This window comes from Heterocephalus glaber, unplaced genomic scaffold (assembly GCF_053883595.1).
Source record: "Heterocephalus glaber isolate CG9 unplaced genomic scaffold, H.glaber_assembly_v1.0 deba00001498, whole genome shotgun sequence".
Lineage (NCBI taxonomy): Eukaryota > Metazoa > Chordata > Mammalia > Rodentia > Bathyergidae > Heterocephalus > Heterocephalus glaber.
Genome location: NW_028258321.1, coordinates 7,411,598 through 7,424,822, shown reverse-complemented (window position 1 = coordinate 7,424,822; position 13,225 = coordinate 7,411,598). Strand labels below are relative to the sequence as shown.

General features: G+C 55.4%; 1 long non-coding RNA gene across 2 annotated transcripts in view; it reads right to left on the bottom strand.

Annotated features, from left to right (window-relative positions):
* LOC110346015 (uncharacterized) overlaps window positions 1-13,225 on the bottom strand; it is a 64,529-nt gene that overhangs the window by 19,126 nt on the left and 32,178 nt on the right. Inside the window, exon 5 of one of the 2 annotated variants that reach the window (XR_015440690.1) lies at window positions 10,793-10,946. This is a non-coding gene — a long non-coding RNA (uncharacterized LOC110346015). Of the gene's footprint in view, window positions 1-10,399; window positions 10,947-13,225 lie in introns of those variants that run through there. The other variant, XR_015440689.1, reaches the window with a different exon arrangement.

Here is a 13,225-nt window from a genome sequence, read left to right as displayed (position 1 = left end):
TGAACTGAGGATGCAAGAAGCCTGAGAACCCAGATCTCCTGCAGGGTGGAGCCAGGGCTCAGAGAGAACATATGCAAAGCACCTGGCACCAAGGAGTCTCTGCTAACATTTATCAGGCACGTATAGACACCAGGCACTCTGCCAAACACTTTTTCACATGATCTCATTTAGGGTTTTAATAATCCTTCCAAGTGTGATTGCCTCTTAGAGGGAACTGAAAAGTGAGACCCAGAGAAGCAAAGTGACTGCCCTATGTTCACTGAGCTAGTGAATGTTGAGGCCAGGGTTATAGCCTGGTCTGCCCAAGTCAGCCTTCTATGCCTTATGTTGTGCTCTTCCCTCAGCAGTAAAGGTCCCTTTTAACTGAATTCTTATTCCGTTAGACACTGTGCTATAGATGTGCAGTTTGTATGCATTGTCACAGCAAAGGAGACAGGCTTTCGGGGTGCTTAATGCATGGTATCTTGTACACTAAGGAGAGGAAAATTTTAACTGCAAAATCAAATTTAGCCACATAAGTAAATTCTTCAGATCACTAAATCTTTGGTAAAAGTCACAGGTCCTATTGATTGGCTCAAGCCAACCTTCCTCCCTCCCTGATGCAGGACCCTCCTCTCTCACCTCGGTGAGACACCCCAGACCACACACACAGTTCCCCTTCTCCTGCCTACCAGACAAAGCCACTCTCAGGCACAAGCCTGGTGCACACTAATAAGGCCACCATGGTTGAGTCAATTAGCAAGAACATAGGGAATGGAGTCAACATACCTGGGTTCACTTCATCCCGCACTAACTGTAAGACCACAGGCTAATTACGTTCTCTGCCTCAGCATATGCAATAGTGGAAAAGCAATTCCTCCCTTTCATGGTTGCTCTGAGTTTAAAATGTTGTAAGATATCATTATGGGCCAAGGATTTAGCTCAGTGGTTCTGGCGCCTGCCTCACAAGTGCAAGGTTCCAAATTCGATCCTTGGTACCAAAAAAAAAGTTACAATCATTTAATAGGCATTCAAAATTTGCCACTCATGAGCTCTCAGAGATAGAGTAGCACCACTCAGACCAACCGAGGCAGACACAGCTGATGAACCTGTAGCCAGGCCCACAGTCGCACCTAGCTACAGGCAAGCCAGACCCACTGGCAGTGGACATCAATGTAGGTGCAAAAAGGGCTCTTAAGGAATTCTGGGAAAGTCACTTAACAGTTCTTTTCAAGACAAACCCCTAACAGTTAAGCTGGGTCCAGAAGTGCATTCCCATAATCCCAGTGCTCGGGAGGCTGAAGCAGGAGGGTCACAAGTGTGAGGCCAGGCTGGGAAACTTAGTGAGACTGTCACAAAATGAAGTTTAAAAAAGGGTCAGGGGTTAGGGTTAGGGTTAGGGCCGCCGGGGATTTAGCTCAATGGTGCTGCCACCTGCCTCACAAGTGCAAGGTCCCAAGTTCGATCCCCAGTACCCTCAAAAAAAAAAAAAATTCCTGGGCCGGGGATTTAGCTCAGTGGTTTCACCGCCTGCTGCGCAAGTGCAAGGACCCGAGTCCGACCCCCGGTGCCAAAAAACAAAAACAGAACAAAAAGGGTCAGGGATGTAGCTCAGTGCTCCTTGGGTTCAGTAACAGAAAAAAACAACACAGTACCAAAGACTTAAAATTTTAAGCACAATATCATCAATCACACCTAAGAAAATGGTCAGTTACTCCTTAATATCTTCAAATACCAAATCTATGCTCAAATTTTCCACATTTGGTTTGTTCAAGAAAAGAGACAAGCAAGAGCCATTGGGCAGTGTATTCACTTGTTCCCTTTTCTTTCTCTTTCTCATTTTTTTTATTTTTATTTTTTTTCCCGGACCGGGGATCGAACTCGGGTCCTTGCACTTGCGCAGCAGGCGGTGGAACCACTGAGCTAAATCCCCGGCCCTCTCTCTTTTAAAAAGTGTGAGTCTCTTTTCCCTTTGAAAACCCTGGGTCATTTGGCCTGAAGAATCTTTCTGTCACTAAGGAAAAGCATAGCCTTCCCTTTCAAAGTGTGCCTTTCGCGCGTCCGCGACGGGTGAGTACAGCGCACTCTTGGCTGCAAGGAGAGAGGGAGAGGGAGGAGTGCGGAGGTCTGCCCTGGCCCTGCGGCCTCGGCCTCCTCACCCGTAAGGCGGGAAAGCCCTCCTCCCAGCGTGGCTCCAACACGGGCGCCCGGCCTCGCGGAGCAGAGCGGGAGGCCCAGCACCCTGGACAGCGGCCCCAGTCTCCCTGGCGTTGCCGCCCTGGAGCCCCCCGCCCTGGCGCCCGAGGCAGGGGGAGCGACCCCAAGGTGGCTTTAATTAGGCCACGCGGGCCAGGCAGGGTGCGGGGAGGGGAGGTCCGGGCAAAAGGCTTCGTAAAACTCGGCTTCACCCGCAGCCACTGGGCTCAGGCCCGAGAGGGGGGAGAGCGTCTGCGGGCGCCCCCTCCTCAGCGCCTCTCAGAGGCGGCCTCGGCTCTCTCTCCTGGGGTGGCTCAAGTGGGGTTGGAGGGGCTGCGATGGGATGGCCGGCCGGGACAGAGCCCGGGAGTGGAGGGGAACACAGCCCGCCGCGTGCACACCAGGTCCTGAGAGAGGCGCAGAGCAGCTACCCCGAGGCCCTCGCCAGCGCCGGCGGCCTGGTCTCGGTTCCGCATACTCTGTGCCTGCCTCAGTTTCTGCATCCGTAAAAGAGCAAGGGCCCTTCTAGATGTAAGGAGTAAAGGAAGCAGACGGGCAGTAGTAAGTGATTAATGCTTTCTTGTTATTCATATTGGGCCCCAGGGAGATGACATCTTTTGCCTGGAATCCTCAGAGCAGCCCGAGGCCATAGATGTGGAAACTGAGGCTCAGAGTTCAAAACGCTGTCACCGACCTGGTCAGGCCAGATCTAGGTGCTGGGCTCAAGACTGCCTGGCATTACAGCTTGTGTCTTCCCACCACGCCACTGCTGAACTGCCTCGGTTGTCCTCTGCTGATCTTCTCTCAGATGACCTTATGGACGGGCCAACGTAACTCTGCAGGCTGGTACCCTATGTCTGGCCCAGCCAAGCCTGGAGTACCCACACGCGTGTGTGGCCCAGAGCTAAAGGAAGGCTACAACAGACACACGCACATACGCACGCACACGCGTCCTGAGGAAGTCCTGCACCAACCTCCTACAGAGAGGCTCCCAAACTTACCCGCTTACTCAGAAGTAAAACAGCCTGCACACGAGCGCCAGCCTGACTGGTCACAGCAGAGCACCCACCCCATGGAAGGGGCCTTCACAGCAGCAAGTCATACACAATGTCACAGGACAGCCGGTCATGGGAACACAGGCACCCAAACCTGGGCACCTTCACACACAAACGCACCCAGGCAGTGAGGTGTGAACAGTTACACAGGGCCACACACATGGGAAAACCGGGTTTTTTCTTTTGTTTGTTTTGCGGAACACCACTTACACAGAAAAGCCAGAGTAGGTAGGCACCACACACAGCACACTGCTACACACCATCTCACAGAAAGGTGCAGCCATACACTCACACTTGGGAGGTGTAGTGGGACATAGCAAGACACCAAAAGGAAATCAGTCAGAACCCAGAGCGCCTCTCTCCCCTCCCAGACACACCCACATAGATCAGTGGAGATGGAAAGCCAGCCTCAAGCACACGCCACGTGCACACAAGCACGGTTTCAGACCCTCTGGGCAGCTGGCGTCCACCCGAGTGCCCGCAATGTGCTGCCATGAGAGCCCCCTGACCCTGCCTTCCTCCAGCTGAGCCCAGGATGCAGAGCAGCACTTGCAGGTGCAGGGCAGGACCCAGGACAGCCGGCGCTGAGGACCTTGTCCATCGCCACATCCAGTCCCCACTGGGGCTAGCACTGGGCCTGGGGCTGTCCTCCCATGTCCCACGGCCACTCCCCCGCCAGCCCAGCACCTCAGAACAGGCCAGGTGGAGGCACCAGCAACCTCCTTCCTGGGCAGCAAGGCTCGGCTCCTCAAAGCCCGCCCCACCTGTTGTTGCCTACCTGAGCAGGTTCTGTCTCAGGCTCTGGAGCTCTACCTGGGCAGGTCCGGAAGCCAAGTGGGTGGAGCCTGGCTCCCCTGCACTGCCAGCTCAGCCCTGGGCAGCCCTCCCTCCCTCCTGCTGCGTGCCCACCTCTGCCTCTCTTCTCTGAAAGCCAGACCAGGGACTGGGGGAGGGGGTCCCAGGAGAGGAAGTGGCATCTGACGTCCAGCACCAACCTGGGGGCTGCAGGGGGAAGGGGAGGGGCAGGGAGCCTTCTCATTGTGTGAGGGAAATTTTATTTTTAACAGATGCTAAGGCAGATGGCGCAGAATTAACAGAAAATGGGAGAGGAAAGAGAGGAGGAACATTACTGACTCCGGAGAGAGTGGACATTAAAAAAATAAAGAATAAGGGAATGAAAACAAGTTTAACTGCTCTCTCCGGGGGGGGCCTGAGAGGCAGAGAGGGACAGAGCAGCGTGGTGATAACCAGAGGCGTGAAATTACAAAAGTAAAATTTGTGGGACTCGGGAGGGGCTGAGAAGGCCCCAGTTTCATTGCAAAAACTCACTCAGAAATTACTGATGTGATGTTTGAGCTTTTATCATTAATAATAATTGAGAGGGGAAGGGAAGACAAAAGAACTTGTGGGCTGGTGGGGGTCGGAGACATGAGGAGGGAGACGGTGGCTGGAGCCGTGGGGTGGGCGAGGGGTGGGAAAGAAGTCACCGCTGATGGGGGGGGCAAACTCAGGGAGGAGCGCGGAGCTGAGGCCGGGGCGCGGGGGCGTGGGGGCGCGGGCAGAATAAAAGAAAGGGAAGGCGAGCAGGCACAGGGCTGGGGCTGCAGAGGAAGAGCTAGCACGGGAGGGGCCGGGAAACAGGCAGAAACTGAAGACAGGAGGCGCAGTAGCTGAGACAAAGGGGGAGACCGCAAAGCGGGGTGGGGCACAGACAGATGGAAAGAGCATCAGAAAAAGGGGGACGGACGAGCGTCCTGGGACGCTAGAGGGCAACACACTTGGGGTGAGGGAAGGCCCCAGAGACACAAGAGCAACCCAAAGAGCCAAAGAGGGACCAAAAGAAACAGCAGGGAGAGACGAAGACAGAAGTAGAGAAATGCATGAAGGGAAAGAAAGAATGGAGTGAGAGAGACAGACAGACAGACAGCCAGTGAAGAGGCGGACGAGAGGCAGGGAACATAAAAACGAAGACTTTAAAAGAGACACAAAGAGAGTTGGAAAAACAGGAACTTCAAAAGAGAGAAACAGGGTAAGAAAGAGAGTTGAGACAGAGAGAGGAGGAAGAAAACTGAGGCAGAGGCAGAGAGAGGCTGAGAAGCCACGGCGAGGCAGAGGGCAGGAAGGGAGGAGCGGACGGGAGACAAAGAGGAATGACCGTTTATCTCTCCTCCTAAATTGACTGAGGCTACATCAGCCTGAGCCACTAAAACAGAGTGATTATGAATGGGTTAGTCACAGGTGGAGTTAAAGGCCTTCGGAGGGATATTAGCCAAAATTGAGTGGCTTTTAATTTCTTTCTAACGAGAGACTGTGGCTGGGGAACCAGGCCCCGCCTCCACTCGGCTCCACTGCTGAACACGGCGTGGGGCTGGCCCAGGCCACTCGCCACCTGACCTGTGTGGCTCAGCCAGCCAAGTGGAAATGGCCACGCCTGCAGCCCGCCTTCCAGACTGAGGGGGCCAGCAAGGGGGGAGGGGTCAAGGACTTTGGCAATGACCAGGCCAGGGGGTCCCAAGGGCAGACACCAAACAGGCTGCAGCGTGGCAGGGCACAAGGGCAAGTAGATGCTCCTTGCCATGGCTTCCCCCATCACTCCCAACCTCGCTCTGAGGACAGCACCGTGGTCCGGGATGCCCTTCCCTGTGCGGAGAGAAACTAAGGCCCTGAGATGAAGAGCCCTGCTGCCAGCCTGCAGAGGCCGAGAGCACTGAGACGCGGCTCCGGGCACCTGGACGTGAGTCTCAGGTGCCTCCCTCACTCGTGGCAGAGGCAGAACCCCAGGCACTGCCCCTCTGGCCACACCTCGGTTTCCCCATCTATAAAGTGAGGGCATGGACGTCTCAGATGCCTGTCAGCACCAACCTGCTACGATTCTCTCCAGGCTGGCTGCCTTATCCAGGGGTCTCTGCTGCCATGCATGGGACACTTGGGACGGGATGTGACCCAGGTGAGCATCTGTGGCCACTTGGAGAGGGCATATGAGCTAAACAGAAGGCCCCTGGCCCCTCGTGGTGCAAGTCAGAGCAAGGGCAGAGACCCTCTCAGGCAGCGGGCAAGCAGGTAGGTAGCAGCACCTCACTGGCCACCTGGAGAGGCCAGAGAAAGAAGAGTCCAGCCAGGGTGGAGCTTTCGGTGGGTCACGAGGGGGAAGACATTGCTAGTGGGCACACCAGGAGCACAGGCATGGAGGCACCACGAGGGCGAAGCTGACGCCTGTGGGGCAGCAGTGGGGAGACGGTGAGCTGTGGGCACAGGCAGAGGGCACCGATCCTGTTGGCACAGAATGGGTTTCTGAGCACAGGCAGGGGAGCATTTGGGAGAGATAGGAGGGAAAGGAGAAGGCGGAAAAACGTGAGCAGGGGGCCTCTGTGGGGAGGAGAGAGGACAGGCCCTGGGCAAGGCATGGCAGAGGCTGGGGCACAAGGGAGATGACCTCGGTATCCGGCTGGGCCCCCGGGAGTGCTGAAGCCCACAGCAAGGGGCAGGAGGTGGGGCAGACACGAAGATGTCAGCTTTGATCCCGGCATCCAGGGGCCGAGGGAAGCCCAGCGTCCTGAGGTCCAGACTCCCGTCTCCAGGCTTGAGCTGTTCATCCACCAAAGGTGGGCCCTGGGCCGGGGCTGTCTGAGGGTGAGGGTCCCTCCCGGTGTGTAATTCTGAGTCAGGAGCGGAGCCCCGGATGGGAGCAGGCAGCCACACGGGAGGGGCGGCGCTCAGGCTCCCTGCTGCCCTCCGGGCTCCTCCCCTGAGCCAACAGCTGTGCCCCCCCTTGCAGCTCCATTAACACTCAATTAGGGGCCTGATGGGCTCGGGCCTGGAGAGCCAGCCTCACTCACAGGCCGGCCCTGCCCCATCAAGGGTGGGCCGGGCCTGATGAGCCCACCGGGAGAAGGCTTCCCTCAGATTTATAACCGAGCCTCACAGCTTCCCGGCCAGCCGGCTCCCTCTTCCTCCCTCCCAGGTGGGGTCCTGGGCTGGGAGGCTGGGAAGAAGGGCGCAGGAGGAGGCCGGGCCCTGGAGCGGAGGAAGTGGGAGGGGAGAGGTGAGGAAGAGCTGAGGGTGTGAGAGAGAAAAATGACAGGCCCTGAATATTGGGCGCCCTCACTTTAAATCAAGATAAAAGACTGAAGTGGAAAATGAGAGTCCGGAGAAGCCCCGGACGGCTCGGGGCGCTAATGGAAACACATGGCTGCCGGCTGCGGGCTTGTCAGCTTCCCCGGCGCTGCCATTCCCGTCTGATAATCCGGCCTGCCATAAAATTAGACTAGCAAATACCTCCTGACAAAGATGCATGTTTCTCTCTATTGTGCCATCATAAAAAAAACTCCGCTGGTGACTCGGGGAGCCGCAAACTTCAATTTAAATTTACAGTGCTGCGGAAGGAAAGTGATATGCACTCAAAAATTTTAATAACCTATTAAGTTACGACTTCAATTTCATTTTATGAATATTTTCCTTGGGGAGCACGGCTATCACAGAGAAAGATAGAAATTTAAAAAAGATAAATAGTGCCATTAATCTCCAACATTTCTCTTCCATTATCCTTGAAAATTAGGAGTTATTTTTGTTCAGATCTTCATGTAATTAGCTCCCTCCACTTGATTCACTAGCCAGAAAATGACCATGTTCAGAAAATTAAAAATTTGTCATTAAGTGGAATTTAACATAATATCATTTATCTTTATCTATTCCCCAGCTGACAGCAGGAAGCCTTGGCTGCCTCACCGGCTGGTAGGAGGACAGCGGGGAGGGGCATTGGGAAGAGACACTGGGAGAGACGGAGAGAGAGGCCAGGGAGGGAGGCACTGGGCGGGTGGCGGCCAGACAGGAGTGACGAGGGAAAGGGTGAGGCCTGGGGAGCTTCGAGCTCAGAGGGAGGCGGAGGAGGAGGAGGAGGAAGAGGAGGAGGAGGAAGAGGAGGAAGAGGAGGAGGAGGAGGAGGTGGAGGAGGAGGAAGAGGAGGAGGAGGAGGTGGAGGAGGAGGAAGAGGAGGAGGTGGAGGAGGAGGAGGAAGAGGAGGAGGAGGAGGAGGTGAAGGAGGAGGAGGAGGAAGAGGAGGAAGAGGAGGAGGAGGTGGAGGAGGAGGAAGAGGAGGAGGAGGAGGTGAAGGAGGAGGAAGAGGTGAAGGAGGAGGAAGAGGAGGAAGAGGAGGAAGAGGAGGAGGAGGAGGTGGAGGAGGAGGAAGAGGAGGAGGAGGAAGAGGAGGAGGAGGTGAAGGAGGAGGAAGAGGTGAAGGAGGAGGAAGAGGAGGAGGAGGAGGTGGAGGAGGAGGAAGAGGAGGAGGAAGAGGAGGAGGAGGAAGAGGAAGCTGAGGAGGAAGAGGAGGAAGAGGAGGAGGAGGAAGAGGAGGAGGAGGAGGTGAAGGAGGAGGAAGAGGTGAAGGAGGAGGAAGAGGTGAAGGAGGAGGAAGAGGAGGAAGAGGAGGAGGAGGAGGTGGAGGAGGAGGAAGAGGAGGAGGAGGAGGTGAAGGAGGAGGAAGAGGAGGAAGAGGAGGAGGAGGTGGAGGAGGAGGAAGAGGAGGAGGAGGTGAAGGAGGAGGAAGAGGTGAAGGAGGAGGAAGAGGAGGAAGAGGAGGAGGAGGAGGTGGAGGAGGAGGAGGAGGTGGAGGAGGAGGAAGAGGAGGAGGAGGAAGAGGAAGCTGAGGAGGAAGAGGAGGAGGAAGAGGAGGAAGAGGAGGAGGAAGAGGAAGAGGAGGAAGAGGAGGCTGAGGAGGAAGAGGAGGAGGTGGAGGAAGAGGAGGCTGAGGAGGAGAAAGAGGAGGAAGAGGAGGAGGAAGAGGAGGAAGAGGAGAAAAAGGAGGAAGAGGAGGAGGAAGAGGAAGAGGAGGAGGAGGAAGAGGAGGAGGAAGAGAAAGAGGAGGAGGAAGAGGAAGAGGAGGAAGAGGAAGCTGAGGAGGAAGAGGAAGAGGAGGAGGAAGAGGAAGAGGAGGAGGAAGAGGAGGAAGAGAAGGAGGAGGAGGCTGCGCCCTGAGAGCCTGCCTGGGGGGGGAGCTGAGGTAGAAGAGGAAGCCAGAGAGGACAGCGGTCCCAGCTGCTGAGAGAGGAAGGTGGCTGGCTAGCGGGGCTGGGCTGGAGAAGTGACCAGGGAGGACAGAGACCCAGCAGAAGTAAAGGAATTTGCAGAACAGTGGGGCCGGAAGTGGGTGGGAAAGGTTGGGAAGCACAGCTCTCTCCATCCAGGGGGAACCCAACCTCAGCGTCCTGGCCACAGCCAGAGAGGGGCTGCAAGGGCAGTGAGAGCCAGAAGGCAGAAACGGAGCGGGCACCTGGCAGTGGGAGTCCAGATGGGGACGGGGGTGGGACTAGCGAGCGCCTCGGGCCCCAGGTGGCTCCAGGTGTGGGTTCTCAGGCAAGCCCTTGACAGCCTCTCAGGGGCTCAAGGCTCCCTCTCCTCTCTGCTCCTCTAAGGAGCTCTCACCCTGGTCTCCCCACCAGGTCAAAAACCATCTGATAAACCATCCAAACCTAGGGCCAGGTGGAAAGAGCCGTGGCCAAGCCTGAGAGACTGGGAATTGGATAAAGGGATTAAATAGTGGCACATTAGTAAGAGACTTAGAGTGTAATAAACCCATTTCATAACAATATGTGCATTAGGCCAGCAATCCATCATCACGGGTGGCTGTCCCTGGCACGGGGGACACTGACCTGCCAGAAGGGGACTTGTCCTGATGGCTGAGCTTTTGCTCAGGGTCTCAGTATATGTGCAAGGGGTGCTGACTGGCCCCTCAGGCCAGGAAGGGACCCGGGGAGCTGGCAGGGCTTTGGCTCCCATTGCTGGGGAAACCTGAGGGTGCCACTGGGAGGGAGAGTCTGGGCCCCGGAGAGCCGCCCTGAGCAAGAGCAGGAGGGGTCTCCTGGAGCCGTTCCTAGGGGAGAGCCCCGCACGAGGAAGGCTCCTACGCGAGTCCCCACTCAGTCCTAGTGCGCCATCCACTGTCCCCCGTGTGCCCACCCAGCCAGGAGCCCACCCTCTGCCAAGCCTTCCCTGAGCTCCACATCCCACATGTCCGCCCTCCAGAGCCCTGCAGTTCTTCTGGCAAGTGCTTAGGCTTCAGGCTTGGCGTCTGGATTTGAACCCTAGTTTTGCCACTTGCTGGCTATCTGATCGCGGCAAGTGACTGTCACTTCTCTGAGCCTGTTTCCACCTGCCAAATGTCAATAATCAGGACAGCTCACAGGATTTTTTGTGTGTGTGGTACTGGGGATTGAACTCGGGTCCTTGCGCTTGCGCAGCAGGCAGCGAAACCACGAAGCTAAACCCCTGGCCCCCATAGGATTATTTTTTAAACTTTTATTAATTTTTTTGAGACAGGGTCTTGCCATGTACCCAGCCTGGCCTTGAACTCACAGAGATCCTCCTTCCCCAGTCTCCCAAGTGCTGGGTCACAGGTGTATGGCACCATGCCCAGCTCTTTCAGGGTTATTCTGAGGGTCAGCTGAGATGAGTTTAGAGACAGTCTACAATGTGGAGAAACCTGGGGAATGTTATACTGCTTGCTCCCAACTCCCCAGCTGCACCGGGGCATTGCTCACCCCATTGTTAGAATGAGTTCCAAGCCCTACCTGGACCAGCTCATTCAAAGGGCAGTGAGAAACGACGACGTCTTCGTTTTGTGGCTGAGTGTTTAAAGTCCTCTTTTTAATGGAGCAGAGGACCACATCTTCTGCCGTTTATTTCTACTAAGGAAGGCAGCAGCAGAGGTAAACGAACTTTCTCCTGGAAAAGGGATCGAGAAATAGGAGTGGACTGGTTAGGTCTCCATCATCAGTCTTGAAATGTTGGGGAGCTGGGGTGAAAGACAGCAAATAGAGATGACTTCCTGGGAGGACAGAGGCCTTGGGCTGCAGCAGGTGGCCGACTGGGTAGCCCAGAGAACATGGAGGAGGCCTGGGGAAATCAGAGGCCACGTCTCCAAGACCCAGACACCCTGTGACCTTCTTCCTCCATTGGCCCAGGCACTTTATCCCCCCACCCTCCTTCCAGAACCTCGGGTGCCGTCTGTCACAGCTTGGCCCACCTCATGCAGGGCTGAGTGGGCAGGGCTTCCACTCTAGCTGCAGTGCAGAGGGCTCCTGAGAGGCAGCTCCTGTGTTCTCCAGCCCCCAGTCTGCTCCCAGCTCTAACTCAATTCAGCATCAAACTCAGGCTAATTTCCAGAAACACAGCTTCTTCATGGTAACCACATTCCAACCAATGAAGCTTTCCTGTACCTCCAATGCAGCCCAAGTTGTCACTGATTTTTCCAAACAAAAGTTTCACAGGTACCAGCACCCCCCAGATGGACTGGTCAAAGGTGCCATTCACCTGCCTTCCTGCCACCAAATCTAAATGTCATTACCAAGTTCCCTGGCTTCTGCCAGAGTTCTTCCAGACTCCGCCGAAGAGTTGGGTACAAAACTGCTGTTACACTTTCTCCCAAGGCGAAATGCACGAATACACCCCTTTCTTCTTCTGGCAAATATTTACTACATGACTTCTAGAGCCAAACACTAACACCTACAGTACAAAACTAGTAAGTGTACCCTGGTCTCCACGTGAATGATCCAGAGTGCTCTGGTGTGCCACAGAGGGACACAGCTTCACAAGGTGCAAGGCCCAGAAAGGGTGATGGAGAAGTAAGTACCACAGGTGCTGGGCAGGTGCCTCCCAAGCATCAGCAGGCGTGCTGGGCACCTGGCTGGGCCAGAGGACAGAGCTGCGTAAGTAGAGGAGAAGAGAGGGAGGAAACCAGATTTCAGAGAGCATCTATTCTGCACCAAGATGCACAGCCAACTAGGTGTGCTGGTGCACACCTATAATCCCAGCACTCAGGAGGCTGAGGCAGGAGGATTGCCCCTAATTCAGGGCCAGCCTAGGCTCCATAGTGAGTTCAAAGCCAGCCTGGACTACACAGCAAGACCCTGTCTCCAAAAGAGAAAAAAGATGCATGGCCTGCTTTCATCCAGATCACCTTGGTGGCCCTCTGCAACAACCTTGGAAGGTGCTGCCACCTTCACGTATGCACATAGGAAATGGGATTCAAGCGGTTAAACGACCTGCCAGGACCGCGCAACCAGTAAGCTGCAGATCCGGGCCTTGAACCCCGAATGGACTGCCCCTCAAATGTAGGCTCTTCCCTGGTGTGGAGCGTGTCTGGGAAACAGGAGCAGAGAGTGTGGAGGAAGGTAGAGCTGGTCCCACTTGCTCCCCGCCCGCAGGCCCACCCACACCGTCTGGGGACAAACTCCATCCCTGCCGGAGGCCTGCTGCACGGAGAAGCTCTACCTGTGTCCCCGACTCCATGCCCTTAGGCTTTAGGAGCAATGCTCCAACCACGTGCTCATTCACGGACCTCTCCCAATGCCAGTCCCAATCTTTCTTGATCTCTCCTGAGCCTTGAGAGTCTTCCCTCTGGCCCCTGGAATCCCTCTCAGCTCTCCCCTCACAGTCAGTGTCCTCCACCTGATAAGCACACACGTTGCCTCCACCTCCTGCCTGCTTGCTCTCTGCTCCTAATGACCTGCTCAAGAAAACAACTCTAGTGACGCTCCACAGGCTTGCAACCTAGCTCCTTTGTTTATTATTTTGATTTGGGGTTTGTTTGTTTTGTTTTTGGTACCAGGGATCAAACTCAGGACCTTGCACTTGAGAGCCAGGAACAGCACCACTGAGCTAAATCCCTTGTTTTGTTTTTTGAGAAAAAGTCTCACCATCTACAGTAGTTCAGGCTGGCTTTGAACTCTCTTTGTGGCCCTGGCTGACCTCGAACTCACAGCAATTCTCCAGCCTCAGCCTCCCAAGTGTTGAGATTACAGGCGTGGGGCCGGGGATTTAGCTCAGTGGTTCTGCTGCCTGCCTTACAATCGGAAGGTCCTGACTTCAATCCCTGGTACCAAAAAAAAAAAGAGAGAGAGAGAGAGATTGCAGGCGTGTGCCACTATGCCCAGCTGCTGGCTCGATAAATTACTTCTGAGCCCAAGTTTCATCAGCCATCAAGTGGGAACAATGACAGTAGC